Raw genomic sequence first — 17,094 nt, 5'->3', positions numbered from 1 at the left:
GTGGAGGACAACGTCTCCCCGAGCAGGGGAAAAGGATGGGAGAGCTCTCCTTCACAGTTTATCTAGAAACCCTGCAGAAACATTGCAGTCTTTGAAGATAATAGGAGCAAAGACAGTTCCTTTCTTCTTCCTTGCCTCCTCCTTTCCTCCCTTCATTTTGGAGACATATTATCCACACAAATGGTCAAGTATCTAGTTAAATGAAACATTTTTCAAAAGCTCAGTGTGAAGGTTTGCAATGCAGACAAACAATCTTGAGCCTCGCTACACATTTTCCCAAGAAACCGAAGGAACACCTTGGGTACTGAATCTTTTCTTTCTTTTTTTTATTCTGTGAATATTTTCTTTTTTTTTTTTTTTTTTTTTTTAGTATCTCATGAAGTAGAAGAAACTGCTAATCTTTGCTCTGCCTATTTGATGTTTTAGAAAAGCCAAAGAAACAAATCTGTAAAAGCGCTTTCTCTGTTTGCTAGATTTTTTTTTTTTTCTTCTTAAACACAGGCTGCAAGTCTCAGAAGAAGTCAAGGACTTGAGTTTCTCTCTGTTTTTTAGTGCCTGGCTGCTTCTACTGTGTTAAAGTGTCAGCTCCAGATAAATAAGGGAATGAAAACAGAGGTCTATTTAAGAGAAAATGTCTGTCCTTCAAAGTCTGGAGAGATAGAAGTGGATTTATAGTCCCCTGGGCAACATCCAGGGAATGTTTTGGAGCCTTGAGGCAAATTGTGGACGCTGTAGCCACCGTCCTCAGTGGTTTTGTGTGTCCTTAATATTGCACTGAGATCTGAGCTACTTCACATCCAGAGAAGTGAAAAGTGGATTAAACCTGAAAAGGGAGGGGGCAAGAGGAGGTCCTTGCACCGTGGGCCACTACATCAACGTCGGCACAAACCTCGCAGGAGGGGTCTGTATATGGCCAAGGTGGCAGAGGCAGCCGCTGGCCAGGACCAAGAGGCTTTGGGCTGGAGGCTGCAAGTTAGGAGGAAGTTCGGAGCTCTGAAATTCAGACTTTGATCTGAAGAAACTGCTTGCAGCTTGAGCACGCTGGGCTCTGCAGGTCAGGATGCTGGCTTGGACCATCTCTACCACAGAGATGAAGGTTAACAGTTTCCTGACCAAGTCTGAGGGAGCTATTCCTGAGGTGAGCTTGCGGAGATCTTCATCGCATGCCTCAGGGCAGACAGTTATTGCTAGAGAAGGCAAGAAGCACGTCCCCGCGTAGTGGTGAGGGTCAGCGGGTTTTACCCTGCCCTGGGCCTCCCGCTGGCCCTGCCGCCTCGCCTGAGAACCCTGGAAGTTACCACACAGGGACACCATCGCTTTGCACATGCCCCTCCGCTTTCCAGCTCCCTCCTCTAGCTTTTGGGGGATATGCTGAGGAAGGTCTGGCATGGCTGAACAATTTCTGGACCTTGACAGACTTGGGCGAAAGTGGGCTTTTCTAAAGCACCTCTGTGTAAGTATCACACCTTATATAATCATTTCAATTAGTACAGTGCAGTCTTGCTTATTTGGACTCATGTGATTACCTGAGAACCAAGGCTGAATTAATTTAAAAGGAAAAAAAAAAGTAGGTGTTTGTCTTATAGCTGTGTAGAAAAGTTCACGGGAAATGTGGACTTCTCCACTGATTTTCCACAGAAATATTTCTGATGTGTTATCTTCCCTCATCAACTTTTTATTTTAACAACATATGGTAAAGCAGCTCTGCCTCAGTGTGGATGTGCAGGTCTTACTGAGCAATGCTGGCTCCCTGGACTGGAGACAGCTCGGATTATTTTAAAACAACAGCATTCATAATTGCACTATATGCGGAATCGAGACTAATACAGAAGAGTTACCATAACAACACCACCTCGACATGGTGCTTGCACAAATACCTAATACATCCTAGGGAATGGATTCAATACCTTGTGGAGTGAAAAACATTCATCCTTTGAAGAATGGACCACTGAAAATGGTGGTGCCTGAGTCATAATTTTGTAGCAGGAAATCTGTCCATGAGAAGAGGCTTTAGTAAATTAATTATTAGAATTTTGTTGCTCTTTTACCTAACCAGTAGCTCTGTTAGCTACTGTAGAGACTGTCACCCACTTGCTGGGTGATGAGTCCTCCAACTCAGCACAAGCAGGAGTGGTTCATTGTAGAGTTTATGGCAGCAGAATAGAGCTCTGTAGTGCTAGGCACTGCACAAGCACAGGGCAGCAAGAAAAGAAAAAGACCTGCCATATTCCAGAGCTAAAGCTAAAGATGACCCCAACACACAGTAGGAAGGAAACAAACCACACAAAGTCATAGTGGCAAATAACAGATTATCTTCATGAGTATGTGCTTTTTTGAGGAGCAAGTGTATCTATCAAAACCAATCCAACTGGAAGGAGATGTAACAGGAGCAAAGATAAGGGGGGAAGATGGCAGCAGGGGTGTATGGAAAATGACGAGGATGGACAAAGAGAGGTGACTCCACCAGATGAGCTAACAGAGACCTGTTCTTCCATCCTCACACCCAGCAGTTGCAACTGCCTTCAGAAACCCCTTACTGAGTTCAATGTTCCATTACTATTGCAGTTGTCAGATAAAATACCACATTTCAAAAGGCCATTTGGCCTATTGAGAGGTTTGGGGGTAGGTGTTCTTTTTTTTTTTTTTTTTAAGTGAGACTTCCTTGTTGGTATTCAACATTTCGCTATCTTAATCCCACAAGTTTTTTTGTTTAGAAGCCAGGTAGCTAAACACCATGCAGTTCCCCTTCCCTTCACAGTAATTCTTCCACCTAGGTCGGCTATAATGAGGCAGTCTGCTCATCATGCAGAGCTACACAGAATATTTGCGTCCACTAAAGAATTATCTGCCAGGTCAACCCCCCCCCCCCCCCCCTCCAATCACTGCATCTTCATTATTCTTCTTCACCTTGCAAACACGGTATCAGGCCTTATGTTTCCTCTGAGTTTCCATCAGGGTTGCTCTAAGACAGATCCCTGCTCTTTTATTTATTCCCAGAAGAACAGTGCTTGATTTTGTTTACAGTCCTTCACTGCTATTACAAAAAAGAGCTCAAGTCATTTCTGTTCTGCTTGCTTTGATAGTCATATTCAGCAATAAGATTCTTTGTGTGAAAGAAACCCAGGAAAAGTAGCTTTTCCTAGCATTATAATTTGTTACAGTTAGGTGTTAAAGTTTTCAGCTGAGCTGCTTGTGATAAACACTGCATATGCTCCAGCCTGCATAGGTTCTCACTAGCTGTTCTTTGTCCAGGTTAGCAGCACAGTAGCTTTAGGTTCCCACTGCAGCTAATGGAGCGAAAAAGGCTTTTTAAGAGCTGTGATTTATCCCACTCAAGATCTGAATCATTCTGAGGTGTCTCTCTTCCCCACTGAGTGCAAAGGGATCACAGGGCAGGTGCTTTGCTAGCTGACACAGGTACTTTTTAGGTTGGATGGTGCCTGCCTTAAGCTGCTCACCACCTCAACAGAGAGGAAAATAAGTGAATGGGAAAGAAAAGCAAGACACAATAGCAGGAGGTAGGCAAGGAGGCTTAGAGACATCAGGTACTGGCTGGAAATCACACAAGGCAGTGGGATGGGAAGAGAATCCAGATCTCTTGATGAAACCCGTTTTTGCACATTTTGTACCACAGGGCTCTCCTCTCTGTCAAACAAAAAGAATGTGATGGTATATTTCCTTTTTCTCTTCCCTTCCAGTAGCTGCATGTTCATTAAGCACTTAAATTTTTCCAGAGTAATTGTAAGATCAGAAACCTCTAAGTCAGATGGAAAGAACTAAATATTTCAGCCAATGTGAAGCAGCCACAAAAATAAGCATGTGGGGAAAAAAAAATTTGTGCAAATAATATTGCTGAGAGAAATACAAAAATCACATGAGAAGGGCAGATAGGCGCATTGTGCAAAGGATAAGGAAGAAGAGTTAGGAACAAGGGAAGGCTGCTAATTTTGCTTTGTAAGCACAGTTGGTGAACAATTATCACTCCTATTCCTGCTCCCGCTCCCCAAGGTTTTTGACCCCAGCAGCACAGCCACACAAACACTTCGTTTCTCACTCTGCACAACCATGAGGGTCCCACGACTCTCGTCAGCCAGGCAGTGGGGACAAGAGGGAAGATGGGAATCAGGAGTGGGAACCTTGCCAAATGGATCTGCCACAGACAAAGAAAGGAGCTATCCTGCCCACAGCTGACCTACCTCAAGAGTTTCTTGCCCCTGTCTTCCTTTTGCTCTGGAGCTGGAAATTTCTGCCTAATCCATTGTGCCAAATGCCAGATTAGCTCTTTGTGTGGCTACAGAGGCAGAAATCTCTAAAAATTATAATGAAGGGCTAAACTGATTATTTTATATGACCTGATCTGATTTTGAAAATAGCCCTTCCCTGAGCAGACAGTCGGATTAGATCACCCCCAGATGTCCCTTCCAACCTAGTCTTCTGATTTTGTCACAGGTTACCAGTAAAAGCTGCAAAGATTCAGGAAAACAACTCTTCTATCCTGTGGGCTACAAAAATGGCATTTCCAACAGTTGTTTCATTATCAAAAAAAGCCCTAGACCTAGATCTCAGAGGCTCAACACCCCTGAAATCCTGGAGCAAAGAGAGGGTCTCTACAGACAGATCACCAAGCTACTTGGCAAGGTAAGCCTTTAATTCTCTGCTTTTGCTGTGGGATGGCATACTAGCCTTTTCTCTCCCATTTTATTTGCCTCTTAAGAAAAAAGCCAAAGCCAAGTGAAAGATAAGCTGCAAATGCTCCAGACCTTGCTTCTGCTGGTCTCCCACAGCAGTCAAGGAGTGATGATTGCAACATTAGACCAGTAGAGTTTCTTCATTTGTTTTGAAACTGTCTCAGCTAGGACACACACCCCAGCTTTCCGTGTCATTTCTTGGCTGTGTTTATAACTGCTGTACATAGGACCTACAGGTGCTCAGCACCTCCAGAAATATAGCTGAAATACAGCCTGTGCATGCCAGTTTGCACACTTCAGATTTTCTTCCCCCAGAATTTGGCCACAGGGGGAATTGGAGGCAAAGTGAAGAGTAGGAGGCACGGGGCTGGTGTTCAAAGCCGCGGCCATAGTGCACAGCACAGCTCTGGGTTACAGGCTGAAGCCAGCAGCCCCCTGTGTCCACAAAGAGGGATGGGCTTGGATCCTAGTGGCACAACAGCCACTTTTCTGTGGTGGTGGTGGTTCCTGGCTCTTCCAGTGCCGATCTACACTGCCGCAAGTACCAACCTCATGAGGGTACACGCATCTCCGCCTGCACCACCCAGCACGGGTTACACATACCAGTAACGACCTCCCAGCTCTGCATAGTGCTCATGGGACACAGGTCAAGTGGCCTGACTTCTGGAGTTGTGCTTAGATCATTAGACCAGTGTATTTTGGAGGCATTAAGACTTTATTATACCCCTTACAAGCTTAACAGCACTTGGCACTATGCCTCTGTAACAATTTTAATCAGTGTGGTTAGAGGGGGCTCTTATTCCAGCTGCTATGTTTCAAACCAAACTAAGATGGCAATCCACAAACCTAGGCACAGGGGGGTTAGATCAAGCTGCCCCCTTTAACACTGGCTAGTGAATTAAGTCCTTAACAACACCTGGAAAAGGATCTCTGCATCACAGAAGAACAAACTTTGCTCAAAAGAGTTTATCAATGGGACCCCAGGAGACCAGTCACTGTGAAGCTTTACTTCATTCCAGAAATGTTTTGGAAGCAATTACTTCATCTTGTTCTTTATTCACGGAATTCACTTAACTGATGACATTATAGCTCAGTCCATTAAGTAAATGGGTTATATATTTTCTCCAGGTTTTGAGGAAATAATGTTGCAGCCTCTGGTGCTATCATTGTCAGCAGTCAATGGGGACAGGGACAGTTCTTAATTTGTTTAGTGCGGTTTACCTCTGCTGAGATCTTGAATATGATATATCTGGCTCTGGGTCTTTTACAACATTTGAGCAGGATTTAAAAAAAAAAAAGGGAAAAAGAAAGCAAGTGTTATTTTCACAAAAATTCCTGGCAGCTGTACCGTTTATTATGAGAGGAAAACAGAGCAAGAAAAATTGGCATGTCATTTCTTAAATGAATTTATATCCTCATTTCCTTTAGAAAATGAATCCATGCTCCATCTAGCCATTTTCCATCAGTCTGCAGGGGCAAAGTTTGCAGAGCACAATTGAAATACACAGTTATAGCATAGGCCAGTGTGCCATATATGGCTTTCATAATAAGATCCTCCCCCACCCTTGCTGCCGGTAGCGCTTATAAAGGTTTTATTTTCCATCAGTTAGCCATGCAGTAGGTCTTAAAAGTCAGCAGCAGCTCAGAAAATAATCAGGGACACATGATCAAAATTCAGGTCACCAGGGCCAAAATGACACTGAAGGCTGCAGGAGCCGTCGCTCCGCTACAAGCCCATCTGCTGAGAACTGACTCTTGAGCTGCGTTCATCCTGTGTCCCTGTGCCACGGGGGTAGCGTGCCAGGTGTTTCTTTTGTTGTTTCTTTACAATGTCTCAGTATCCCAAGGAGGAGAGGCAGCAGGCTGGGGAGGAGATTTGCCAAAAGATAAGCGAATGCAGGAGCCAGTAAAAAGCACTGCTTTTGGGAACTGTCACAGAATGCTGTCAGTCAAAAGAAGTTTCACACAAAATCTCCAAAACAACCTCTTCCTCCTCCACATTCATCCGCCTCCTCTGAGGGGTGGTGGTTAATATACTAAATACAACATAACCACTTGGAAAGCACTCTTCATTTTGAGTCACCACCTTGCTATTTTTGCAGCCGCAAATACAGACTGGTGGAGCTGATGTCATTAATCTGGTACATACAGGAACAACCTGGGGAGCTGGAGCTGGAGTTCTAAGGAGAAAGAGGCTCCCAGGAAGTGTCTTCTGGGGAAGTCAGGATGCAGGCAGTGCAACGCATCAGTGCCAAGGAAAGGGAGGAAAAAGAGGATAATAGGACTGTAACATCATTTCTGGTTGACTCCAGTTTGCATTTTAAACCATTATCAAATTAGGAAAAAGGAAGGGGGGCGGGGGGAGAAAAAAGGGGAAACATTTCATTTGCCCCCAACATAAAAGGTTTTGTTTTGGATACAGCCTTTTTATTCTTTTCATCTGAAATCTTAAAAAAACACCCAGGAAAGAAATTTCAACCCCCAAAGTTATTTCAAAATGAAAAATCAAAGGCTCCTGTTCCAGAAAACAAGCTCCCTGGGACTGGGTGGCAGACAGGGTGGGAACGCCAGACATCAGTCCCTGGAAGCCTGACAAACACAAGGGAGGGCCTGAATGCAACAAAGCTGGGACACGAAACCCACAGAATCTCCTGATGATTTGGGTCAACATATGGCTCAACGCACCGTCTTTGGCCAACCTCAACGTGTTTCAGTCTCCAGGGTAGCGTATGTGATTTTCTCACATCAGAAGTGGAGAGCATTGATGGCACTACGGAAGGAAAAGCTACTCTCATCATACCTCATACATGTTCCTGTATAAATGGGGTGCTAAAGTGCTGTTTACTTACGCAACATCTGATCGACAGCTCTCCTGGATCTACTTAAAGCTCAGAGGAAGTGTCCTGGTTGGTATTTCAGCTGTCGCATGAGAAAGCAGCACAACTGGTGCTAGCCAGCGTCCCTCAGTCACAACAGTGTCAGTGCGAGTGTGGGACATTTTCCCTGACGGGCTGTTGGGTCTGCACGTCTGCCGAGCGCAGGCTGATGTCAATGGGACTATTATGATTTCACCCAGCCTTGCTGCTTCAGCTGCAGTTTCCCTCATTCCCTGAACAGCAGGGAAGGTCTAGACTGGAGCTACAAAGATTTCCACATACACACACACAGACAAACACATTTTTTTTTCCTGCCCTGCCAGTTTCACCAACCATGAGAGGAATCCACAAAGCACATGAAGGCTTTCTTTTCTCTGACCTGCTTGGCTGGCTTTTCTTAGCCTGTCTGAATGGCTCTGCTAGGCTAGCCATGAACATAGAGAAAACACGTTTGAGTCTCCGTTGTAGAAGAGTTAAACTTTGGGAGAGAAGAAATGCAATTATCGAAGGACCAGTGAAAAACAAATACATCCATGCTAGGGGAGATGGTAACTCTGTGGGATGGGGAGGGACAGTTTAAGGCTGGGACTAGAGATGCAGAAAGAGAAATTTCCCCAAACCCCAGTTTTTTCTTTATACAGGAGACTAGCATCTGTACTTGGATCCGAGCTCCGCTCCTGTCCCTCTCGTGAGACTAGGGACAGACAAACACACGGGGTCCGAAGCCTCCAAACGTGGGGCACTGCCAAGGCGCACAACTGCACACAGAGGTCCTTCATAGCACAGTTTGCCTGGGCACTGTGCTGCTGCCCTACCGTCCGCAGAGCAAAGGATTCTTCCAGGATGGGAAGGAGCTGTAGTCAGTGGTAATGTATCCAGACAGAAGAGAATCCAGCACCTGACTTTGCTACGTGCTGGGTTGGGATCTGTCCATTTTGCACCAGAGGAGCAGACAAAAATGATTCAAGCATTACAAGTCCTCCACAGTACTCCCTGTAGGCAGATGCTCTCCTGCTGTGTACTTTGTACCTGCACAGGTCAACCCAGAAGCCTTTGAGAGCTCTCAGCTGTGCTCTCGGCTCTCTCCTTACCCAGGGTCAGGACAAGCCCCACGTCTGCACAAAAGCAGCTGCTTTCCCCAGGGAGGGAACCATGGGGAGCCAAGCCACGAGGGAGAGGTGGGCCAGGTGGGAGGAGAAATGCTGCATTCGGGTCCTTGAGCAAACCATGTCTCAGTCTGGTGAGCTTTGGATTGCCTTTGCACAGAGTGCCCTCATACGCCGAAGTAAACAGACAAAGACCAAGGACACAATAACCTGAGCAGGGATTTGCCCTGGCACTGTTAGTCAGGATGCTCAGGCTAAAGCACTAGCTACCGTACACCAGAGACCGGTGCTGAGGTTGCTCTGGCTTCGGCGAGCTTGCAGCCTCACATGGCACGCAGGCCAGAGGCCACAGAGCTGCTCTACGAGCATTAACAACAATCACAGGAATATGAACTCTTAACGGGGCCCGGAGCAGCCGTGGCACTGAACGCTCTGTGTACAAGGTGTGGAACGAATTGCTCCTTGGCAGCCCAGGTTAATGCTGTGACATCTCCTGTGTGACTCTGCTCTATGAATCTGCTCAAGAAACCCAAAAGACAAACAAACAAACAAAAAACCAAGGTCAGAGAAAGCAAGAGAAAAATGCTGTAATGATTCATGTACCTGTAACCAATCTGAGAAAAGCAGCCGTGACCAGAGGCATTTTCAACAGACGATACCATGTCAGCAGACTTGGCTGCTTTTAAGTTAATTTCCTTGAAAAGGGCTGGTTTTAGTGTAGGCAGCAATACAAACAATTTGATAATAATCTGACTTTCATCAACCTCAGGGTTTAAAAAGAAAATAAAATGGGGGAAAGGGACAAACACCCACAGGAGAGAGGACCTTCAGGAGGAACACAAACAACGGTTGGTTTTGCTCGTATTTGATTTTCAATTTTTCTTAAGAAAAAGTAGAAAGGAGTGTAAGAGTGAATTATATTAATGAAATATTGATTCAAAATACTAATACACTGTAAGAAGAATAAACCATTCAATTTCCTGCTGCACCTATTTTTAATGAACTACTTTTCTCTGTTTTCAGACTCTGTAATACAAAAGGAGAAATCAAAGATTTCTTCTCTCTGCCCTTACTTGGTGTGCACTTCCAGTCCAGTTGTTCCAGTTATTCTTAAAAACCCCCAAAAATCAAAAACTCTTCAGGAAATGAAAGTTAAAAGAATACTTGTCTCATTTAATGATCCCCCCTTCTCTGTTTAACATATTTGCATCAGGTGTTATAGCTGGCATCAGCTGCTATTGTATTGGTGAATATTTGCTTTTCTATTTGAGTTTGCACTATCCCTATCTCACAATGGTGCATGCCAGCAATTTCCATGCTGGAAAACACAGAAATAAACACAGGAACAACTGTTCTGCATTACTGCATAGCGACCAGAGAAAATGATTTTTCCCCCCTCTTCTTTCCTAATGACTCACACCTTCCAAAATCACATAATCTAAAGTCCATGTAACCTGCTTTTCCTCTTGAAGTCACTTCTCTCTTTTTCCCTCTCCAACTAACCAACTTAGTAAGAAAAAATTTGCATCTCAGTCCTTTTTGTTCTCTCTTTGATAAAAGTGATCTGATCTCCATGAGAAGCAATGGGGAAACCTCCAAAGGTTTCAATTCATTTATTTGAAGCTTAGCTGAACCTTTAAACATCCCACCCTTCTGCCTAATCCCTCAACAAGCTCACATTTCCCCTTTACCCTCCATGGGCCTGTCTACAGGGAAATACCTTCCCAGAAAAGCTGTACTAGAATAATTAATCCCTATAGATAGGCCAGTAAAATATCCTGCCTGGATATTATTCTGGAATAAAATTTCTCTTATTCTGGAAGCACGTCTCTGTGCAGCCATGGCTTTTATTGCAGAACCCATGCAGGGAATTATCCTGGTGCAGCTTGCAGAGAGCAGTTACTGTGACACAACTATGCAAGCAAACTTCCCTGCCCAGGCAAGCTAGGAAGGACTATCTGTCCACTAAGGACTTAAAAGAGAATGAACTGCAAAAAAAGATATTGGAACTAGAACTGGGGCCATTCTCTTCTTCCCTGAGCTGTTTCGCTCATCACTGTCATTAACCTTGCTCAACATCAGCCCAGGACAGTGAGGTCTTTGGAGCATGGAGCAAATGTTTGAAACATAGAACAAATCTGGTTCCACTGAGGTTAAAGGCCACCACCTTTGCTTGCACTAGGTGTACAGATCTGTAAGCTTTTCAGACATACGGCTACTCCTAAATGTGCTTTTCCAGAGATCTCTCTCTCTCTCTCTCTCTCAGGGAAGGTTTCAGTGGCCTGAGGTTTTATTTCTAGTGCCTGGCCATCCCTCCGGTCCCCTCCTGATAAAAGCTCAGCAATGCACATGGACTGGCAGGCCTCAGCGAGACACCTTACAAGCTCTTGTAGAGACAGGTGATTTTCCAAGCTTTTTTGTTTTTCTGAACCATCACCTAGTCCCCCAAATCCAGAGGAACCCAGATCCCACTGTGGGATCTTTCCAGGACCCTCCGGTGTTTTGTGTGATCAGAGCACGGTCAGGAGAGGGCAGCTGGGGAGAATCAGGGAAGGACCCAGGCTACTGTGTTGATGGTGTCAGCACCAGCTCCGTCCCCTCTGCCTTTTGGCAAGTTCTTCTCACCCACGTGCTTTTGTTTCCCATTTTCCTAGTGGGAATGTAATACTGCTTTGGGGATTAATTAATTGATGAATATAAAGCCTGGAAAGTGTAAAGTACTACACAGGAGTTAAGTGTTATAATTAGGAGCAATTCTGATCTTGATTACAATGAGGTAAAGCTGGAAGTCCTACACCATAGAAAGATTTAAACCAACAAAAAAAAGATCAGAATCAGGGTCTTATGATTTTAAATGTAAACTCGGGCAGATTCCCTGCTGAGCTACATCTGCAACTGTAATAAGATCATGGAACATGACAACTTGTCATTTCAGTAAGAGATATAGGGAAAATGCCCTTTAAAAAAAATTAAACAGGAAGGAAATTTTTAAAGTGTTTTCTTTGGCTCTGAAACATATGCCCGGGGAGAAACTGTTCTCAGCAATGCAGCGGATCTTGAAATATTTACTGGGTCTGGCATTTAACATAATCTTTCTTGTATAAACGATATAGAAAAAACACATATTATCTTAGACTGCAATCTAATGTGAGGATGAGATGATATTTTAATAGGGCTGCATTCATCAACTGTAACAAGAGAGGAAATGTGCTCCAATCCAACATGCCCTGTGGGCAATGTAAATAAGAGTAAGTGACTTCGACCATCAGATAAGTACAGCAATGGAAGGCAGACAGACGGACAGACAGACTGCTAGGGAAGGAAGGCAGTTTGGGGAGGGTGATCTAACCGGGACAGGTATGGCACCCAATACCCGTCTTACCAGGATCCCATCCTCTCACTCCACTCTCCTAAGTGCACCCAACAAGGGTCCTCCTGGAAACCTGAATTTCTTACTCGGCTTGCAGTGGGATTTGCATGTCTAGCCAGTGACACTACTCTTTTCAGAAGTAATTAAATTTTTAATTATGCTTTTTAATAGCCAGTAGCTACTGCTTTGCATTTTTGTTCTGTCCCTGTTGGATGCACCATGGAGCGGCACCATGAACCTCCAACAGTTCTTCCAGCAAGATTTGCGAGTTTGACCACACAGCTAGCAAGGGGGTCAGGATGCGTGCAGCTGAGCTTCCAGCCACATGTCATAGTTGCAGACTGAAATCAGAACTGGGCAGTACATTCCAGAGCCCCAAGAACATCCCTTCACGATTTTCCAACCCAAGTTTGGAGAAAGAAAAGTGAAGACAGAAAGGCCCAGGTGCTCAACCATTATCAACTTTGCAGACAGATTTATTCCCAGAACAATATACCAACTTTCCTTCAAACTGGGCTTTCAGGCAGAGCACTGGTAATTGTCCAAAAAAGGGAAAGTCATCATATACAGGTAGCCACAGTAAAACTGAAATACAAACTCTCCAAAGAGGACTTGTGCTGGAGCACACGTTGTATTGAAAATCATCAGGGAAAGTCAGTGAATTATTTGTGACCTTGGGCAAGTTGCTTAATCTCTTACTAGTTCAGACAGGCAGAGTCACACTCACAGTAAAACCACAACAACCTCCCCATTTCTCCTCTCTGCGGAAGGGGAGAGAGGTGTGGAAGAATGACTGAGTGTACATTTTTCTAAACAGATTCAAAGGAAGAAGAGGTCTAAATAACACATGAAGAAATTAAAAGGCAGCTCATTGTCTGCCTTGTCTTCAGACCGGGACATCTGAGTGAGATCCAGCTGGATCCCTCAAGCTTTTGACATTTAAAGGACCCCTGACCTTCCCCAAGCAGTCCCAAGACTCCCTCACACCCAACTGCAGAGAAAACAAAAGACCCTAAACACTGACTGCTCACTAATTTGCATTTCTTTTCGCGAAGTTTGTTTGCTAGCTTGTCTGTGTGGGAAGACAGAGCAGGTTTTTATTATTCTCCAGTCATTCCTTGATCCACCTGTTGTAGGGACCATCGGCAGACAATGGAGCACAAGTTGAACATCGCTGAACTGTAACGTCCACAAGCACAGTGTCAGGACACGTGTTTGTTCCCAGTCCCTTTAATGTCACTCCCTCACAGACACCCTTTACTCGGCGTGTTTCGGATGTACAGCACAGCAAACATTCAACATCTACGGTATAGAGGTGATACTGTACTGAAACCTTCAACAACTTAAATCTCCACTAGGCATCAAAAATATGCCATGAGAGTAGCTGCCACTGGTGTGACTAGCTGTGCTGCGGGCAGGGCTAACACAAACATGCTGCACGGCGCACGAGGCACATTCGCAGCCATCGATGAAGCCAGCCCATGTATGTGCACAATGAAGACAACCAAGCAGCCTACACAAGGAAGACCTGCTTCCATGGTGAAGGTGTATGACCGTGGCTCTTCATCTTCTGGTCCAGTTCACAAGGGCTGGGTGGGCTCAAAGGCATCTTTCTCTTTTCCCTACGCAAGGATGGTCAGCAGCCAGGTCAGTGCTGAACATGATTTAGCTTGATCGCTAATCACCCTATCAAGACTGTCCTGCCCACCTGGCACTGCCAGAGGGCAAACTGCTCTGCCCACATGCCCTGCCACTCTTGCCCTGTCCCCAGACACTGCCATCCATCACCAGCTGGGACTCAGCCCCTGCAGAGGTCCCACCGTGCCAGCCGCATCCCAGCGCTTCCCCATTGATCTGCATTGCCATCCACGTACAAAACAGCAGCACCGAGTGGCTATGATTTGGCTTCTAACGATCACCAATACTTCAGCAATTCAGGTAACCATTTTCAAACTGCTGCTAATTGCTATTAATTTGCGTACACAGCAGCCCAACTGGATATATAGCCAGGGTGGCAGAGGGCAATGCCTGCTTTTCAGGCTATCTTGCTTTTTAAAGCAGGGTCTGAACCTCCAAGGTTTTGACTTCTTCAGATCCCCTTGTTATGAAGTTATGAGCAAACGTTTGTGGTCGGGTGATTTCCTTTTGCCCTAGACAGCTGTCAAAAGCAGCAAAATGGCCCAAGGCAAAATGTGATGTGGGTGTAAGGAGTGTCTTAAGCCAATAAGTTAAAGCGACGGGTTAGAAAGCCCGAGGAAAAAATGAGCCAATAATTGCCGAAAATCTTCCTATTCTGCTAAGTTTATTTAGTCAAATTCAGTGGCCCCTCTCCAGGCCTTCAGCCTTCTCCACGTCTTAGAAAAGAACCTTATTAATCATTTTGCATCTATTGTTTAATTATCCTAAGCATCAGCAGTACAGATCAACGCTTGGCTCTTGCAGAACAAATCCCAGCCCTCTCACAGACTGCAGCATCCCAGCGGCTCCTGCTGCAGGAGGAGCAGGCGCAGCTTTGCAGACAGCAGAGGCCAAATTGGATTTAGGTCTCAGCGAGCACCAGCCGGCAGAGCGCTTGCCCCTGCGTCGTGCCACGCGCAACGGCACCGTCCCCCCGTGCCAGCCAGATAAGGGCTGCCTTTCTCTCTGACTACGAGTTGGCAGTCAGGAGCCTTTTAGGAAGTTTAAGCATCTCGAAAGCATTGTCACAAATTACATTTTAGGAACTGGGAGATCGGCTGCTGCTTAAAATCCTCTGAGTAGGTTTGAGAAACGCAACCAGATTCTTAAGAGCCCCCCCAACAACTCCAGGTGAATCAAACTGAAAATATCTGTTGCCCATATGTTGTTTGGAGTAAAAAGGGATTAAAAATCTCTTTATTACACTCTGCCAGTTCTGCTAGAAGATTCATTTAATGAGTAGTCTTTATTGAGAATGGATGAAAACTCTCCACTAAATGTTAAAGGAGAAGGAGGTAGAAAAATGGATTAGCCACTCAGAGCAATTGTCACAGATCGTGTTTGTTCTTGAAAAAAATCTGTTTTAATGAACAAATGCACATCTCCTCACCTCCAAAAAATACTACCAACTGAAAGAAAATCTGTTTGAATAGTCACTATTTGCAGTGGTATTTGGGGGACACACATGGGACTTTTGTCTGCCAAACTGAAAAGTCTGGGAGAGACAGGAAGGGAAGGAAGGTGTGTTCCTATGCAATTCAACATTTTTGCAAGTAGTAGTCACAATGGATGTGTCCTTGGCTCTGGACACTCACAGCATCCATTGCTGGGCACAAATATGAACCCACATAGTTTGCAAATTGCTGCTTTTGGATTGACGGTTGCTGTTGTTCAGAGCTGCACTGAGGGTTGGGGGCTCGGGCAGTGCCTGCCCACACAGGATGGGGTGTCTGGCTGCACCCCTGCACCCAGCTGCCCGGCACACAGCACAGGGGCTGCTTCCACCCTCTGTGCTACAACCTGAATCACTCACGACCCGCAGCTTCCCTGGAAGTTTGGGCCCCTGTCACGGCACGCTTCATCTTGCTAAGCAAACATTTGCAACACAAATATAATTACCGTTCTTCTCTCTGGTAGCCTTTGTGCTCCAAATAATTTTACTGGAGTGTTCATTCTCATTCAATTAAAAACTTAAATTATGTCTGTAATAATAGCAGGGGGATTTTGTTTGGTTTTTTTGTTTTGTTTTTGGGGTTTGTTGCTTGGGGTTTTGTTGTTGTTGTTGTTTTTTTTTTTAATAAAGACTCTTAAAATGCTTCTCCTGCTAAATGATTGTGCACAGAGCTGTCTCTCTTTGGAGGTCTCAGTCTGAGTCTTTCATGAGGTATTCACTGAATACAGACTGGTTATCAGTTAATATTTATACAAAGACTGAATCTTTATTTAATAGTCAGTCATCTATTGATTCATGCAGCCAGTAATGATGACTAAGAGATCTGTGATTCATTGGCACCTGTTGGTATCCAGAGTTTGAGGTTTCTTTTCACTCTTTAGAGCCTCTTCCTTCTGCTTCCCCTAAACACACACACATATATATTTATTTCTTAAAAAAAAATACAAAGGAATAAAATGAGAAGGCTTTTTTGGCAGTAGCTCTACACTTGTAGTAAAATTCATATCTTACTATGTGTCATACCTACAGCTATTTCAGACCCATCTGCAAGTTCCTAAAACCTCTCAAATCTACCTACCATGCTATTTATCTTTATTTTTTTCATCAGATAGGAAATATGAGGTGAAGTCAAGCATATGGGCTATAAGAAAACAGTGTATGATTCACAACAGCTACAATGCTCAAAAATTACCTATTCCTTGACCATTTTATACATGTACATACACAATACCCTGCCTAGAAGAGATCCATTTTTCCCTGATTTAAAAAAAAAAAAAAGTAAATTAAAAAATCAGTTATGTTCATATGTAGCTGGTAACAGTACCTTTGAGTCAGCCAGCAAAAAGAATTAGCAAGGCAGGAGTCCACAAAATTATGAAAAAAACCCAAATGCTTTCAGGGTGGTCCAATAGTTCTAAGTTATAGACACAAGCAGGTCACATCATAGGCTGCAGTACTGAAGCTCTGGAGGTATCCCTGTCCCTACAAAGTTACTTCAGAGTTTCCTAGCAAGGAGCAAGACCCTTCACCAACGCAGTCTGTAGGCGCCAGCTGACTCCAGGCTCAAGTGCTCATTTTTGCACAGAGATGGCTACATCTCCAGAAATGCATGGAGGATGTGGAACAGGGCCACCCAAGCCATTTTTGGTGAATGAACCTTTGCCAAGTCCTCTTGGTTGTGCTCTCAGAGATGCAGACACTAACAGTCTCAAGCTTTGCCCTTAGTGGTCTGAAATCATTACCTTTAATGGTGGGTCTCTCACTCCGTGATGACTCTTTAAGAGGTGTGTATGGCAGGCAATGAAACCCTAGACCTTCTTCCCACTGGGGAGTCTCCCTGGCTCCTCACACCAGCTTTGTACTCCCACTTCCCCTAATCATCCTCCTGCCCAACGGGATTATGAGCATCAGGTATGAAGTCTTG

General features: G+C 44.7%; 1 long non-coding RNA gene across 2 annotated transcripts in view; it reads right to left on the bottom strand.

Moving 5' to 3' along the window:
* The window catches only part of LOC138689433 (uncharacterized), a 50,258-nt gene that overhangs the window by 27,352 nt on the left and 5,812 nt on the right, over window positions 1-17,094 (bottom strand). Inside the window, exon 3 of one of the 2 annotated variants that reach the window (XR_011328271.1) lies at window positions 8,389-9,186. The exons of the other annotated variant lie outside the window; for it this stretch is intronic. This is a non-coding gene — a long non-coding RNA (uncharacterized lncRNA). Of the gene's footprint in view, window positions 1-8,388; window positions 9,187-17,094 lie in introns of those variants that run through there. 2 annotated transcript variants of the gene reach the window in all.

The sequence above is a fragment of the Haliaeetus albicilla genome, chromosome 2 (assembly GCF_947461875.1).
Source record: "Haliaeetus albicilla chromosome 2, bHalAlb1.1, whole genome shotgun sequence".
Lineage (NCBI taxonomy): Eukaryota > Metazoa > Chordata > Aves > Accipitriformes > Accipitridae > Haliaeetus > Haliaeetus albicilla.
Note: the sequence above shows the minus strand (reverse complement) of the source record. Positions and strands in the feature narration are given on the sequence as shown.